This window comes from Myotis yumanensis, unplaced genomic scaffold (assembly GCF_028538775.1).
Source record: "Myotis yumanensis isolate MYYU_CA2020_CCGP unplaced genomic scaffold, mMyoYum1.0.hap1 SCAF_3, whole genome shotgun sequence".
Classification (NCBI taxonomy): domain Eukaryota; kingdom Metazoa; phylum Chordata; class Mammalia; order Chiroptera; family Vespertilionidae; genus Myotis; species Myotis yumanensis.
In genome coordinates, this window is record NW_027223754.1 from 166161168 (window position 1) to 166175797 (window position 14630).

General features: G+C 44.4%; 1 pseudogene; it reads right to left on the minus strand.

Moving 5' to 3' along the window:
• Positions 1-3484: 3484 nt before the first annotated feature.
• Positions 3485-5147, minus strand: LOC139005563 (glutamate dehydrogenase 1, mitochondrial-like; annotated as a pseudogene).
• Positions 5148-14630: the final 9483 nt, after the last annotated feature.

Consider the following 14630-nt stretch of genomic DNA (forward strand, 5'->3'; position numbering starts at 1 on the left):
CTCCATCTTCATTGGCAGTTAATTTGCATATCGCCCTGATTAACCAATGGGAAGCGTAGCGGAGGTACGGCTAATTACCCTTTTTATCTTTTATTAGATAGGATGAGATGTAGCATTTTTATCCTTTTATTGTCAACATTTTTGTACCTGATATTTAAGGTAAAATTCTTTTAAGTAGCAAGATAATCTCTTTTAGTCAGAGTACTTAGGCTATTTACATTTAATATAATTACTGATTATATTAAACTAGAGGCCTGTTGCACCAAAAGATTCCTGCAATAGGCCTTCCCTTTCCCTGGCTGCCGGCACCGGTTTTCCTCTGGCACCTGGGACCCAGGCCTTCGCTCTTCAAGCCTTTGCTGCTCCAGCCGGAGCTGCCTTCAGTCTTTGCTCCGCCGCTTTGCGCCTACGTATGCAAATTAACTGCCATCTTTCTTGGCAGTTAATTTGAATATCTTGCTGATTAGCCAATGGGAGGCGTAGTGAAGGTATGGTCAATTACCATGTTTGTCTATTATTAGATAGGATAGTTGGATAGTTGGATTATATTAAGTAGTTGGATTTAACTTCCCATCTCACCATTTGTTCTCTATATCACACCTGCTATAAATTTCTTTTTCTCTCTCTCTTGTCTTCTTTTGGATTAACCATTTTAAAAAATCACTCCATTCTTTCCTTTCTATTAGGAGACAGTCTTTTACTCCTGTTTTAGTTGTTGCCATGGATATTACCACACTCATCCTATAAATTAGAACTTTTACTGCTTCCTGGGCAATATAGGATTTTAGCATAGTTTTAATCTTTGTTTGTTTTTTTACCTCCTCCAATGTTTTGTGCTGTTATTGTTGTGCATTTTTATTATATGTATGTGCATACATGTATGTATACATATGTGTGTATGTGTATAATTCCTCAAGACATTATTAAGTTACTACACAGATCAATATTAATTTGAATTTTCCCACATGTTCACGTTTTCAGGTGCTCCTAATTCTTTTCTCTAGTTCAATGTTTTCATTTAGGAACATTTTTTCTCTATATAAAGAAATCCTTTCAGTATTTCTGTTATGCAAGTATGCTGGTGCCAAATGTCTTAAGCTGTTGTTTGTCTGAAAATATTTCCCTTTCATTTTTTTTTTTTTAAATATATTTTGTTGATTTTTTACAGAGAGGAAGGGAGAGAGATAGAGAGTTAGAAACATCGATGACAGAGAAACATCGACCAGCTGCCTCCTGCACATCTCCCACTGGGGATGTGCCCGCAACCCAGGTACATGCCCTTGACCGGAATCGAACCTAGGACCTTTCAGTCCGCAGGCCGACACTCTATCCACTGAGCCAAACCGGTCCCGGCCCTTTCATTTTTTTTTAAAGGCAGATTTTTAAAAATTTTATTTATTGATTTTGAGAGAGAGAGAGAGAGAGAGAGAGAGAGAGAGAGAGATACTGATTTGTTGTTCCACTTATTTATGCATTCACTAGAGGCCCAGTGCACCAAATTATTGCACAGGTAGGGTCCCTAGCAGCTGCCAGCTGCTGGCTGGGGCCTTCCTTCATTTCACGCTACCCCCTGGTGGTTAACGCATGCCATAGTGAGCGATCAAACTCCTGGTCTCCCGTTCGAACTCCCGAGGGAACACTTTACATCAGGGGTCCTCAAACTTTTTAAACAGGGGGCCGGTTCACTGTCCCTCAGACCGTTGGAGGGCCGGACTATAGTTTAAAAAAAAAACTATGGACAAATTCCTATGCACACTGCACATATCTTATTTTGAAGTAAAAAAAACAAAACGGGAACAAATACAATATTTGTATTTGCATGTGGCCCGCGGGCCGTAGTTTGAGGACCCCTGCTTTACATATTAGGCTTTTATATATATAGATTGGTTAATTCTTGTATGTGCCCTGACCAGGGTTCAAACCCACAACCTTGGTGTATCAGGATGGTGCTCTAACCAACTGAGCTACCCGGCCAGGGCCGAAAAAGCAGAATTTAAAAAAAATATATATTTTTTTATTGATTTTAGAGAGGAAGAGAGATAGAAACATCAATGATGAGAGAGAATCATTGATTGGCTGCCTCCTGCACGCCCCCCACTGGGGATTGAGCCCACAACCCAAACATGTGCCCTTGACTGGAATCAAACTGGGAACCCTTCAGTCCGCAGGCAGACGCTCTATCCACTGAGCCAAACCAGCTAGGGCAAAAGGCAGAATTTTAACAGCTTTTTATTAATAGGTTAAGTCATGGAGTTACAAAGTAATTAGAAATTTTTGGAAAGGGTATTATTGTTTTTAAAAAAAGGCACATTCAATACATAAATAATATCTAGTGTTTCATTGGTATACCACTTGCGAAAGGCGCTGGTTAAAAACATCCCAGACAAAACACTCCATCTAATATTTTAAGCCCCAGTTTGTTAATTAAGCTTGTGTGTAGCATGGAAAACCTCTAAAAAAGAGGGGCGGGGGATTGATAATCAGGCTGAGGTGGAGACATTGGCAATACTTAGAGTTGTCAGCCAGACTCCAGACAGGAAAACCAAATAGGTATTTTGTGGGGGTGGGGTTGGTGTTACTCTACCTGAAATACTGTGCAATTACTCAGCACACTAGATCTTCAAAGGAAATGAAAAATTAACATGATAAGGAGGTTCCTGCATTATTTGGACTATATGGCATAATTATATTTAGCAAATTCAGATAGTCTTAACGCAAACAGCTTCCATCAGTTATGAAGATAATTAACCATATGGCTTTTTTTCTTCTTCTGGATAACAATACAGAACTGATGAGCTATAAAAGATATTGTTTTATGTCATAAGAGTGCTAGTTTTTTTAATTTATGTTTATAAGCATTCACTGCTTGAGGCAATGTTAGGCTTGGTAATTAAAAACAATTTTATCACAGCAAAATGTACTTACTTCATTCTAAAAGAATAAAATGCGTGAAGAGAAACAGCTTTTATTTTTGTTTGCAACTCATGAAATTGAGTTATTTTGCTGATGTGAAATAACAGTAATTCATTTTAGGGCCCTTTCATCTTCTGAAAAAGCCACACACCCACTTCTTAAATGTGTCAAAGTTATAGCACGTCCCATCCCAGACTTGGACAGAGCAAAATAATGCAGGCAACTGACTGCTTATCTCAAACAAAAGATAACTAAAGTTTGGGATTACACCATGGCGAAGGGAGCATAGCCAGATGAAAGGAGACGTTTTATTTAAAGACAAAATTTCTCAAATGGACCTCTGGCATAGGCAGTTTCTACTGTCACACTCACCAGCCTGTATATGATCTCCTAACTTTAAGTTTTTCTTCTTCAAGGGCTGATTTGGATTGACTTGTAGAGAATGATGTCCATATGAGAAGAGATGTCTGTGGTTACATGTAAAACTGTGTGACAGGTTTGCAGAAGTTACAGATAAAGACCATAGTTAAGACATCAGCGATGATCCATTTATTTGAAGGTCAAACTAGCCTTATACCCTGAAGCCTTTCTCAACGGCATTGACACAGGCAGCTGTTCTCAGGTACAATCCTAGGTTATACCTTACGGCTGTGTGATTGATTTGCCTGGCAGAAAACTCCATAGTGTAAGCTAAGCCAGATGCACAATGTTTTTCTTGGATGCACCTGGTAATATTTTGGAATCCTGCTGTGGGTACAACGGGAATAGTTCCATAGCGCTTTCCAAATTTTCTTTCTAAACTCTTTTGAACATACATGAGCAAGCGGTAGCTAGAATCTTTAATATTTGAAGGTCAAACAGCCATAGCAGACATGATTTATACTCTTCAGCCACTCAAAGTAAGATACTGTCACTCCTTCAGCATTCAAGTAGAGATCAGGAATAACCATAATGTTCCTTTCCAGAAAAATCTTAACTTTTGGAGTTGTTGGTCTATTGGTGGCTTTGGCAATGATCTTGGCTTGGACTCTGGATGCACTGGATTCAGTCAACTGCTTCTCATTGGCAGCAGGGATGAGTATGCCTGCTTCCAAGATGTTTCCTTTGTAGAGCTTTGCCGTGAGGAAGCCCAGGATCTATCTGTGTTGCAATTTGAAGTCTTCCAGTTGTTTTTTTTGTCTTGTATTTTTTTTAGGTCAATGCCATATAAATTCCCTGTGTTCCCCGATTCACCAACACCAACACATTTAGCACCAATACAATGCAAATATCTCAGAGTGCAGCCCACATTGCTGAATTCCTGAATAACAAATGTTTTCTCTCCAAACCCGGAAGCCATTCCTAAAATGCTTATGTAAGAAGCTTCACTGAGGAAGTTTTCAATCCCATGGAAGCAGCCAATGGTGGAGCTACAATTGTGGATAACGCTTTGACTGATGCATTTACCGGTAATGCGGGCATGTGCATCCATATCCAAGTGCCCTATGCAGACATAGGTGTCAGCAATCCCCGACAGCTTCCGCTCACCTGGGGAAGTCGCATCAATGCCAGGACCAATAAAGCCCTTTTTTGCTAGTTCCATGAAGAACCCCCTTGTGATCCTTTCCAATTCATTACCATAGTTCTTGGGATTGATCTAAACTCCAGCTTGAGCACCTTTGATGGGCCCATAAACCACAGCGCATTTACACGTCATCAGAGAAATCAAACTTCTACTTTGTCTACACTCACATCTTTGCTGTAAGAGACAACTGCCTCGCAGGGCGCGCAGTGCTGGCTGCGCTGGGTTCGGGAGCCCTGGATGACCTCCCAGTGTGATGAATTGAATGTCAGTAAAAAATTTTAACAAGGATGGGGTCAAGGATAGGTAACCAGGCATAACTCCAAGTTTCCCACTCCCAGACATCAGCGCGTCAAGGTCCTGATTAGATCCTTGTAACTGTAAATCAAGGACGTTTGTGGTTTCTGGGAATAAAAGCTCGCTGAGCACAAAGCTCGGGGCTGTTACAGGAGAGGCCTGTGGCAGACGCTGGCCAGCTCAATAAATCCTCGCTTGCTGTTTAAGACCTAATTGGAGTTGGTGGTCTTATTCTCGCGAATGTTGGTCCACAACACCAGGAGCCGCTGTTGCGCTGGATGGGGAAGGGCAGGTTCAGCACGTGGTCTCCATGCACCAGGTCCTGCTTGTGCTCCTCGTCCTCCCGGGTCTTGACGTGCTCGGTCAGCTTGCCCTCCAGTACTCTGGCGCGGGGGGGGGGGGGGGGGGGGGGGGGGGGGGGCGGGGAGAAGCCCTCCACCTTAAGTTTGGGCCATCCTCGTGGTCCGCGGCGGCCTTGCGTCACAGGCCTGGGCTGTGGACCGGCGCCGCAGGGCCAGGGCAGCAGCGGCGTTTCCCCGGGCGGCCGCGTGGGGGCGCGCGTGGGAGGCGCGCTCTCGGAGGCCCTGGGCCGGCTGCCCTCTTCCCTCTGCCGCCGGCCGCTTGGCCGCCTGACCGGGAGGAGCCGCTGCGGACCCGCGACCCTGGGAATGCGGGCGCCCCGGCCCCCAGCGCGCGCCGCCCCTTGGCCCAGCCCACCCGCCCTGTGGTGGCGGAGGAGCTCTCCATTTTTGAGGTAGTTTTTCTTCCAATTTAAGGTGCATTTTTGAGGTAGAGAACTCTAGTTTGCATTTATTTTCTTTCATTATTTTCAAATATCAACCCACTGTCTTCAGGCTTCTGTCCTTTCTGTTGGGAAACCAGTTTTCAGTCTAATGGTTGTTCTTTCGAAGGCAGGCTCACCCCCACTTATTTCCCAGGTAAAAAGTACAAACGGAGGCCCTTGACCCAAGGCCCTCTCTTGTCCCATCATTGGGTTGGTTCTTCATGAGCTCAGAGGGTCTTTGCGTAAAAGAATTCATCCCACACCAGCAAGCTCCGCACGCGCCCCTCAGGCCGGGGTGCACACTCTTCTGAGACCTGCAGGTGGGCCCGAGGCTGTTTGGGCAGGGAATTTTAGGGTCCAAATATTTGGAGTCTGATTTATGGAGTGTGCTGGCTGAGGGTGGTGTATCAGCTGGATTCCGCAGGACTGGCGCCCTGTGAAGAATGTCAGACACAGGAAGCCCTAAAACACAAATCCAGACCGAGAGCACATCTGCCTGTGTCTGAAGGTGGTCCTGTTTAAAGGTGTCCGGGTAAAAACGTCCAAACCTGTAGAGAATTTTTAGTATGAGTTTATCTGAGCCAAACTGCTAACAATTGTTGGGAAGCAAAATCTCAACGGATTGAGAAAATGCTCCGGAGAATGGAAGTTTTGCACTTTATAACTAGAGGCCCGATGCACGAAATTCGTGCAAGAGTAGGCCTTCCTACCCCCAGCTGCCGGCACCAGCTTCCCTCTGGCACCCGGGACCCAGGCTTCCCTCCAGCCACTGGTAGGCACCTGGGACCCAGGTTTCATTCTGGTCACCGGCTTCATCCGGAAGGACATCCAGAATGACGTCTGGTCTAATTAGCATATTACCCTTTTATTATGATAGATCAAAGGGGAAGGTATAAGAGGTTACATGAAATCCTCTAGTGGTAAATTAGGGAGGTGAGAGAAAGCAAAGTGGCAAAATTTCTGAGATTGGATAAAAAGTAAAACAGACATATACTTCTTCTAAAGGATAGTTACTTAGCATTTATAGCACGTAGAGATGGCATGCTGGAGAACAAGATTATAATGAGGGGCTCCTGGCTCTTGTTCTGGTGGGAGAATGTGCTCGGAGGGGTCTGGATAAAAGGGGGTTACTGACATTCCCACGGTATGTTACTGTAGATGCAAAAAGACAATGGACAGGTAAAGACTGACCTTTGTCAAAGAAGAGACCAGCTGTGGTATGACTACCCACTATTGCTCACTTTCAGTTAGGCGGTTTTAATTTCAGACCATCCTCTGTGGTTACTTTAGTAGGTTTCTGAATTTGTAAGGCTTGCCATGCAGGCCTCTGCTGAGCTTGTCAGGTTTAGTATGTGGCCCCTTTTTCATTCACAAAGGTACTTTGTCTTTTGTCTTAGGCTATTTTAAATGTTTTCTCTTTGTTCTTCAGTAGTTTATTATGAAGTGCCTAGCTGTGGTTTCTCTATATTTATCCCGATGGAGGTTCATAGTAGTTATTGAGGTACTCTCTCTATTCTCCCAACCCACTCTTAAAATCTTGTGATGTGCAGAATCTGGAAAGTGTATTTCTCCTTTGACAACCAAAGCTTCTTAGGTTCTGGCACTGCATCATGCCAGCAATAGTTGGGATTCTGCTTTCCAGCTTTTTCTCAGCACTCCCAGAACTAGACTTCTCATGCCCTCTCAGATAAAGCAGCAGCAAGACAGCTCTCCCTCCCAGTTCTATAAGCCCGGACTCTGAGCTCCCGAGATAGCAGCACAGATAGGTAGCACCCCTCTTCAGAGATCTGAGACTCAGCTCCTGGAGAATCTCCTGCAGGCTTCTAGCTGCTGATGCTCCAGTCCCTTCTCTTTGTTCCCCTAGTCCTAAACTATTTCCTGTACTTACTATCTCAGCACGCCCCAACTGGGGATCGAGCCCGCAATCCTGGCGCAACCCAGGCATACGCCCTGACCGGGAATCGAACCTCCTGGTTCATAGGCTGACGCTCAACCACTGAGTCATACCAGCTGGGTTTATGTTCATTTGTTTAGAAAGGACTTTAAAACTACCTTTCCCCCTCATGTAATATGTACATTTATATGTGCAGAATTTACTATCTTTGACAAATAATCCTAAATAGTCCTTTCTTTTTTTTTTTTTTTTTTTTTTTTTTAAATTAAATCTTTATTGTTCAGATTATTACATTTGTTCCTCTTTTTTCCCCCCATAACTCCCCTCCTTCCAGCTCCCACCCCACCCTCCACCCTCACTCCCCACCCACTGTGTTCATCCATAGGTGCATGATTTTTGTCCAGTCACTTCCCGCATCTCCCACACCCCTTTTTCCCCCAAGAATAGTCAGTCTATTCCCTTTCTATGTCCCTGATTCTATTATAATCACCAGTTCATTCTGTACATCAGGTTATTTATTCACTTGATTCTTAGATTCATTTGTTGATAGATGCATGTTTGTTGTTCATAATTTGTATCTTTACCTTTTTCTTCTTCTTCCTCTTCTTAAAGGATACCTTTCAGCATTTCATATAATACTGGTTTGGCGGTGATGAACTCCTTTAGCTTTTCCTTATCTGTGAAGCTCTTTATCTGACCTTCAATTCTGAATGATAGCTTTGCTGGATAAAGTAATCTTGGTTGTAGGTTCTTGGTATTCAGCACTTTGAATATTTCTTGCCATTCCCTTCTGGCCTGCAAAGTTTCTGTTGAGAAATCAGCTGACAGTCGTATGGGTATTCCCTTGTAGGTAATTGAGCCTCTTTCTCTTGCTGCTTTTAAGATTTTCTCTTTGTCTTTTGCTCTTGGCATTTTAATGATGATGTGTCTTGGTGTGGTCCTCTTTGGATTCCTTTTGTTTGGGGTTCTCTGCGCTTCTTGGACCTGTAAGTCCATTTCTTTCACCAGGTGGGGGAAGTTTTCTGCCATTATTTCTTGAAATAGGTTTTCAATATCTTGCTGTCTCTCATCTTCTGGCACTCCAATGACTCTGATATTAGACCGCTTAAAGCTGTCCCAGAGGCTCCTTACACTATCTTCACACTTTCGGATTCTTTTTTCATTTTGCTTTTCCAATTGGGTGTTTTTTGTCGAATCTTTGGTTTGATTATTGTACTCCTCTGGTCTGCTATTGGGTATAATATTCTTTTTTTCAGTCCGTGTATGCTTACTTTCTAATTTCTTTATCGTAGCATCGAGGGTCTCATTAGTTTTCGTGAGGTTCTGCACAAATTTATGGCAAGCCCTCAAAATTGCGATTCTTAGCTCCATATCCTCCATTTCTGTCATGTTTTTTTGTCTCCGCATCTTTTATGCTTTCTTGGTGCACCCCCTTGTGGTCTCTGTGCGCAGTCTTATTCTAGCCAAGCCTTAATTGTTGTAGTTAACACTAGAGGGATTTGACCCTCAGGCCGACTGGCTATAGGAATCAGCTGTGCAGAAAACGTCTGTCTTCTGGGGAGGCGCTAATCCAGCCTTTGCCTGAGGCGATCGGCAAATGGCTGTGCGCAGGCTTTGGGCGGGGCAGGATCAACAGGGCAGGCGGAGGGAGCAGTTATGGCCACGCTCAGTCCCGTTCCCAGAGGCTCTGCTTCTCAGAACCCCGGCAGCCGCTGCAAACCTCGGAGAGAAAGCTGCCCTCAGGTTCCAACTGATGCCGGGTAATCCCGCTTCTCCCGTTTGAGTCTGGGTCCCTAGAGACTCGCCCGGATCTGGAGCCCAGAGTCTGAGACTCACTCCCGACAGAAAACGACAACCGCGCCCTCAGCCACCAGCCCGCTTTCGCGCGCACCTCGGTACCTTTGTATTTTCCACACTGCGCCGCCTCTGAGCCTCGATTTGCTGTTCTCTTTCCTTCTAGTTGTAGAGTCTCTCTTCAGCCAGCCTTCCTGTGGTTCTGGGTGATGTCCGTTCAGTCTTTTAGTTGTATTTTTTTTTTTTTTTTTTTATATTATTTTATTTTATTTTTATTTTGTGTAAAAACAGAAGTGCCCCCAATATTTGGGAGGCAACTTTGGAATATGGTACATTATTATTTTAAAATTACCTATTATTATGGAAAAACTAATCCTATTGTCCAAATGTAGCCTGTATATTTTATTTGTGTCATTTTTTTTTGCCATCTTTTTAAAGAAAAAACAAACAAACAAAAAAACAGTCTGGTTTATTCTGTAGCATCTGTGAAGACATTGGGGCTGAAGAAGTCATCCAAATTCAGGTGGAGCGCACACATTTTCTTAAGCTTGCTTTTCTATTCGTGGTTATAGAAATCCCAGATGCATCCCCAAATTCTGGGAAATGTTTCATTTGTCTAAATTTCAAATGATGGACTGGGAAATAAAAACATGGCAAAAATGAGACTTAACACTCTTGAGAGTGGGTACTCATTTTACAGGATTGCCAAAAGACCCAGTAATTTTTTTAAATTATTTCCCTTTTTCTAGGGAATTTTCTATAACCTGTATTATTGGCTATGTGCACCATTCATAATCTTTCTCTCCCCACTCCCACATTCTTTTTTGTTCTGGGGAAACTCAGCAATGGTCTGATCATCTATCATTTCTTTCTTATTAAATTAAAGTCATGCTTAATAAACTAACAATAAATAACAAAGAAAAACAATAATTAATAGACAAGTACCCAATAATTTCCTTTTTAATATCTAGGTTCTAGCTCTTGGCCACTTGGCTTGCCATTGTGTCGGTGAGTCTGGTGGACGGGGAGCTCAAGCTAGCTTGAAATACAGACTCTTATGCTTTTGCATCAGACTGGCTGGCTCCCTGATGTTGGTTTCTTGGGGGTCTGGAAATCTGGGCATAACATTTGGGGGCTCGCCCGGGGTTCCCAAGACCATGTAGGGACCCCCCCAATCCGTAGAGTCTGCTTGGCCGTGGTAAGTGTCTGTGTGTTGTGCATTCTGTTCTGTGTGATATCTCTAAGGGACTTGTCATGTATCTGGAGGAATGGCTTCTAGATGGTACTCACCATCAAAACTCAGACTGGCTAAGGGTTCGAATCTGGCCTATCTTTTAAAAAAGGTAGAAGAGAAGCATTCCTAGGCAGTTTTCTACTGCCTCTGTTCAGGGACTTGTTCTTTATCTGTCCTGTGTGAGCTCACTTCTGGAATCTGTGCTTGAGGGGTCTAGGCGGACGCACCGTGAAAGGCCACAGGTCGGGGGGAGAGTTAGAAGACGTTCTGCTCCCCACGAGGGATGTGTATTCTCCTCATGGATTTGAGGAATGTGTATTCTCTTCACGAGGGATGTGGTTTCCTCTCGCGGATTTGAAACGAGGCGGGTCGCTCCCACCGGTTTGGCGTAACGCCATCGTCTAGTTGCTTCCATGGAGTTGGAAGGCTGTTCCTTGGGGCCCTGTTTGTCTGTGTCTGTGTTTTTCTGTTGTCTGTGGACTTACTGGACGGATGTTATGGGATGGACTCAGACTGCTCCTTTGGGTATTGTGATTGATCATTTCAAGGAGATTGGGGGAGGCTTTAGAGCTCCCTCAGGAGTTGGGAAGTTGTTAGGAATTGAATGGATTGTTTAAACTCTGAATGAATGTCTGGTGAAAGTATGTGAGTGTAGAGGCAGGGGAGGGGTCCCTGCTTGCCTTCGCTCGCCGCTCGCTCCTTGCCCGCCGCCCGCCCGCACACCTCCAGGGCAGGGAAGGTGAGCAGGGATCACTGTGCCTCGGGCCACAGGAGAGGATGCGCCTGCCCCTCCGGGAGCTGCCTGGATGCGGAAGCTGAGGCCGGCATGCTGCGCAGTCGGGGCGCCAGGCACCCGGGTGCAGGTGTGCAGGAGCTCGGCGTGCGGCTGGGCTGCTGCGCAGAGGGCCCAGGCAGCTTGGCGGCGGCGGGAGCGGGCGGGCGTTGGCCCCTGGGCTTGTGGCGAGCTAGCAGAACCAGGCGGAGTGGGGGGGCGAGGCTGGCGAGTCGCTTGCGGGAGGCCGGAGCAGCAAGGCCCCCAGCGGCGTCAGGTCCTGGGGAAGGTCTGGGGAAGGTCCCCCGCGGAGCCCACGGGCCGGACACCCAGGGAGCCGGCGGCGGTGGCAACTCTGGACTGGAGCTGGGCCCTTCCCATGGAGATCGACCCAGCTATATCACAGAAGTTAAATGTAAAAGTTTTAAAATGCATCTGGGATTTCTGTGCACGTGTAATGGGAAAAGGCCAGTTTAAAAACGAGTGCGCATAGTTTTGAGCTGAACTTGACCTTTTGCTGTGTACAGAATAAAAACCCGAGACTGTTTTGGCTTTAAAAATGGCAGAGATGAACCTGACAAAGAAATGTTCGGATTGAATTGGGAAAAATTGTGTTATTGTGGTAACTAAATGCCTTTGCTTATAGGTACAGCCACCATTTTGGGCTGCAAGCCTTGGCAGCCGCCATGTTGGCAGCATGGTTTGCCGCTCCCCTGGGGGCCGCCATCTTGAAACAGCAAAGTCCCCTCCCTCTGATTTAGTCAGGGGTGGAGCTTTAAGGCAAAGTTTTATGGGGCTGCAAGTGTGCTTGCTTTGCAGATTTATTTTTTAAGCTAATCGCTTAAATCTAGAAAACCCTGCTTTCCTTAAACTAAGGACAATTAAAGGTTATGTCAAAGTCTTTAAAAGGGAACGATAGCAGTAATCCAATTTCTAAAGTCAGATAGAGACTGTGATTTCATGCTGATCTGCTGGTGTCCAAACCCAGCGGGTCCAGGGGTCCCCAAAGGTGTGGACGGAGTCGGCGAAAAAGGAATGACACGAAGACAGCCTTCAGTTGATCAGCAGCCTAGTCAGGACCTATAGCCAGGATCTCCAGCCAAAGTTCTGGTCGGAGTTCTGGTTAGGAACTGATGAGGATCTGATCTGTATTTTTGAAATGGTTGTTTGCGGCAGCGGTCTCCGGTGTTTACCTACGCCGCCATCTTGGTTGACTCAATAGTCCTTTCTTATAGGAAATATTTTTGGACGAGGTGGCTTTTTCACTATCTGGGAAATACCTATGTTGGAATTGTAGACTGAGAGACTATATAAATCACAGGATATTAGAATTAAAAGCCTTCATCATTTTTCCTGTTGTGCCTCCTTTATGGAGGAGTAAACTGAGGCCCACAAGGCAGAATAACTTGAGCAAGGCCAATATGGATTCGTGATCTTATAATTGTGGGGGAGGAGCAAACTTCCCTCTACCCTCAAGATTCTTCTGTCTGGTCTAATAATCAAATAGACATGAGACAGATTAGCAAGAGAACATAACCAAATTTAATACATACATATGTATGGGAAACCCTCATATATGAGAGAGTCAGAGACCCTACATGCAAGAGAGGTTCATCGATATAAAGAGAACATGGGTATGAAAGACATCATGAGCTTCAAAATGTCATTGCAGGATGATTGGAAGAGCAGACCATTAGTAAATATAAATTTGCTCTACCTTATAAATAGGTCAAAAGAAGTGATCTCTGATAATCTCTTATGGGCAAGACCTCTAGTTCACATAGGTAGTTAAGGGGAGTGGGCAGAAGTTTCTCTTGAGCCTATGGCTAACGTTGCCTTTAGCTAAAAACAATCTGCATATCACAGAGGGACATCTTGTAGTGACTCATTCTGGACCCCCACATAATCCAGACCTTCTAATATACAGTGCTGTTCATTGAACCAAATGCAATACCATATCTGGATATTCTATCCCTACATTCCACTATCCAGTAAGAGCTGATAGGGCAAATATCTTTTACATCACATTTATTTTATCAGTTGTTTGCTGGTTTCCTTGCTTGGCAATTACGATGTGCTTGGGACTCACTTGATTTCCAAGTTCCCAGTTATGCCATAGATCCTGGCATTTCTGCCCATGAGTCTCACTCCCTCTTCTGAGTTAGTGATGATGTCTACATAATAACTTCTATTTTTCAGACACCAAAGCTGTGCCCTAGATGTCACAGTCTCATGGGTAGGAATAAAAGAAATATAGTTTACTAGGCAGTGAAAGGATAAGCAGTCCTCACAGTGATGCTTCTACCCTCACGACCCTATCCCAACACAAACTAAGGGAGGAGACCCACTGATTGCATACCATCTTCTATTTTTCTTCTATGTAGTGTTCACTCTTTGGTATCTTACACTTGTTATGTTGTACTGAAGAGAAAGGAAGCTTTCTGCCTTAATTTCTGAACCAAAACAGTTTTGAGTGATGATGAGATTTTGTGAGTGTATGTGTTCTTTCTGAAAGATGTAAACTTGTTCCAAAAAATTGGAACATTTCATGCATTTTGCTAATATATGGGGAAACTGGGATAAAATATTTGAAAAGGGACTATTCAAGAAAATATACACTCACTATACTTAGACACATGCAGATGAGTCCAATTTTCTTGATCACCCATTACTCAGACTGTGTCTTAAAAAGAATTCCCAATAAGCCCTAGTTAAGCCCAGATAGAGTATTGTCTGTGCTGCATGTGAGCATGAGACAGTCTTCTCCATATGGGATTGGATGTCAGATGAAAGTGTAGGGGAGTTGAAAAGATGAAAGAAATAGCTCATCACTTAAGCAGGTGCTTCTGAGGGCAGCACATTCAAGTACTGTATTAATGAAAATTCTGACAATGGAGTTTATTATGAACCTATTGTGTTTGACTCTCGATTCCGAATTAAGCCTCAGAGGTAAGTTTCTACAACACTTTCCAGAAGGGAATAATGGCCACATATTTCTCAGTGTGTTTTTAAAATTTCTACCTTTTCACCTTTCTTTCCCATAATTGTCTCTCTTTGATTCCTGAATGTTCCTTCCTATACAAAACTATCCACAGCTGACACTCTCGTTTGGCTCTTTGCCTTGATCCCATAGACCTAAAGATCCTGGCTTGGCCCTGCCCTCATTCTTCCATCTTTTTACTCCTTGTATTGGATCCTACCTGCTGGGTGGGGTGCTGTTCTACCAAGTTGGAGTGGAGATCCATGGAGCCTGGGTTCCTGACAACAGTAGGATGGGCAGAGTGGAGCTCAGGGGACAGGTCTTCTGGGTGAAACACCTAGCAGAAGCCAAGGAGGTCTTCTTCCTTGATTGTATGATTAGGGTCTAGGGTAGCAAGCTGG